Source organism: Callorhinus ursinus, unplaced genomic scaffold, assembly GCF_003265705.2.
Source record: "Callorhinus ursinus isolate GAN/ISIS: 27379988/994484 unplaced genomic scaffold, GSC_fseal_2.0 scaffold2512, whole genome shotgun sequence".
Lineage (NCBI taxonomy): Eukaryota > Metazoa > Chordata > Mammalia > Carnivora > Otariidae > Callorhinus > Callorhinus ursinus.
The window spans coordinates 1-3,140 of NW_027399566.1; the positions used below are offsets into that span (position 1 = coordinate 1).

The 3,140-nt window shown below is 42.6% G+C and overlaps 1 pseudogene; it reads right to left on the bottom strand.

The window, feature by feature from the left end:
- Window positions 1-1,935: 1,935 nt before the first annotated feature.
- On the bottom strand, window positions 1,936-2,357 carry LOC112818124 (ribonuclease P protein subunit p20-like; annotated as a pseudogene).
- Window positions 2,358-3,140: the final 783 nt, after the last annotated feature.

Genomic DNA, 3,140 nt, shown 5'->3' on the forward strand with positions numbered 1-3,140 from the left:
CTAAAATGAGTTAAAGAATGCCTAATTAAATGGGAAGACATGCATGTCCATGGATCAGAAGACTTAATATTGGTAAGGTGGTAATGTCCCCACAAAGTGAGCTCTAGATTCAATGTGATCCCTGTCAGAGCTCCAGTGGCCTTGCTATAGGAATGGAAAAACTGATCCTCAAATTCATATGGAATGGCAAGGGACGCCAAATAACAAAAAATCTTGAAAATTAAAGACCAAGTGAGAGAACTCACATTTCCCTATTTAAAAACTTATTATAAAGGTACCATGAGTAAAAACAATGTGGCTGAAGAGATACTTTTCCAAAGAAGACATACAGGTAAACAACAGGTACATGTAAAGGTGCTCAGCATCACTTATCATCAGGGAAATGCAAATCAAAATACTATGAGCCAAGATATGGAAACAACTTAAGTGTTCATCAACAGATGAATTAGATAAGGAAGATTTGGTGTGTGTGTACACACGCACACACGCACACATTTTTCAGCGATGGGAAAGGAGGAAATCCTTCTGTCATTTGTGACAACACGGATGGATCTTGAGGGCATTATGCTAGGTGAAAAAGGCCAGACAGGGGAAGACACATACTACATGTATAACTTATATGTGGAATTTTTTTTAGAGGTCAAACCATAGAAACAGAGAATAAAAGAGTCGTTGCCAGGGACTAGAGAGTTGGGGAAATAGGGAGAAGTTGGTAAAAAGGGTACACACTTTCAGCTATAATATGAATAATGTCCGAGGATGTAAAGTAAAACGTGACCATAGTTGATAATACTGTATTGTATAATTGAATTTTTCTGAGAGTAGAACGTAAGTGTTCTTCCAAAAAAAAAAAATAGGTGATGGATGTGTTAATTATATGGTAGGAATGGTTTCACAATGTTTATGTATGTATATATACCACAATATGCACTTTAAGTATCTTATAATTATGTCAGTTATATATATCTCAATAAGGATGATACCGGGGCAGTATGGTATTGGCATAAGGACAGACCAGTGGAGTGGGATGGAGATTCCAGAAATAAATCCAAATATCTATGGAAAATTGATTTTTGACAAGGATGCGAAAGCTGTTCAGTAGGGAAAGAATAGTTTCTTTAAGACATGGTGAAGAGACAACTGGATGTCCGCATGCAAAAAAATAAAGATGGACCCCTACCTCATCCCATATACAAAAATGAACCCAGAATTGATCAAAGAATTAACACTACAAAACTCTTAGAAGAAAGCATAGGGGGCAGATCTTCATGATCTCGGATTTGTCAGAGGATTCTCAGATTCAACACCAAAATCACAAGCAACAAAAGAAAAAAATTAAATTAGACTACTCAAAATTAAACACTTTTGTGTGTCAAAGAGTATTATAAAAATGTGAAAATACAATTTAAGGAATGGGAGAAAATATTAATCCACATATTTTATAAGTGGATAATATCCAAAATACATAAAGAACTCTTAGAACCATACTACAAAATACAACCATATAAAAAATGGGCAAAAAATCAGAATAGACATTTTAGCCAAGAAGATATACATAGTGGCCAGCAAGCACATGAAGACATTCATCATCTTTGGGCATTAAGGAAACTCAAAACTACACACTTGCTTCACACTCACTAGGATGGCTATAAAGATAATAATTTTTCTGGGGGGGGCTGCATACTAACACAACTTGGTAGTTTTTATTGTCTAGGACAATGGTTACAGACCACAAAGCCTCGTGAAGACCCATCGTTTGGGCCCAACAAGAGACAATACTCTCCCTCGCAGTTCAGAGTCCTCTGGGCTGTAAGGGGACAGACTTTTCTTACGTGGCTCTGGTAGAAGGTCCGTGACTGTACTGAGTACAAGAAGAGCCATCTCTGAGCCGACTTATGTGGGGGTGGGTGGATAAGGTGGCCATCCTCATTTCCATTACTTGGGTGCAACCCTGAAGACCAGATGTGGATGGCCGAGTTGTTGTGGATGCGGGTCAGCGGCTCTTGTGTATCAGTCTCTGGTTCCAGCTCATCGACAAGCTCCACGGTGGAGGTATTGGCAGCCACCTGCAAGGACCCAAAGCTGCCTGCCTGAAGCTGTAGGGCAATGTTGATAGCACGGTTGATGGCCAGGCCCAAGCCATGAATGTAGATCTCACTGCATGAATTCTGACCCCGAGCCCCTCCATCCAGAAGCTTTTGGCAACAGGCCACCTGGGCCTTAAAGTCAGTCTTCATGTTGACATAAATGTCATTGGGCCTCCGGGAGAGGCGGTGCGGGAGCCGCTTCTGAAGGGTATACTCCACCGGGTCCAGCTCAGCCTCGACAGCCCCGCGGGGCTCTCGGTTTTCCGCCATGCTCTGTGCCACTCTCCAGTCCAAAGTCCCCTTCCCGAGCACGCGGCCCTCTCTGGGCCAAGCCACTCAAGCGCTGCGCCCACCCACTCAGATGGAGCGCGTGGTGCCAGACATGCAGGACCGAGGAAGAGAAGAAAAGCCGCGTGCGGGAGGATCGCAAGACTGCGGCCGCCCTTACGGCTCGGGGATCCTGAAAGATAATAATTTTTTTAATGGAAAATAACCAGCATTGGCAAAGACATGGAGAAATAGTAACTCTTGCACATTGTGATAGGAATGTAAAATGTAGCAACTTCTGTGGAAAACAGTTCAACCAAAAGGTGGAAACAACACAAATATCCATCAATGGATGAATAGATAAACAAACTTGTATATACCTATCATGGTCTATTATTCAGCGTTAAAAAGCAATGAAGTTCTGACCCAAATGAATGGCTGAGCCTCAAAAAATCACACTAAGTGAATGAAGTCAGGCACAAAAGGCCCTATATGGTCCTGTATTGTAGGATTCCTTTTATGTGAAGTACCCCAAAGAGACAAGCCGATAGATGCAGAACAGAGATTGTTAGGGAACGGGAGAAAGGGGAAATAAGTGAGTGACTGCTTACAGTAGGAGGCATTTTCTGGGGTGATAAAGAATTTTTGAGGGGCACCTGAGTGGCTCAGTTGTCAAACGTCTGCCTTCGGCTCAGGTCATGATCCCAGCATCCTGGAATTGAGTCCGGCATTGGGCTCCCTGCTCCGCGGGAAGCCTGCTTCTCCCTCTCCCACTATCCCTGCTTG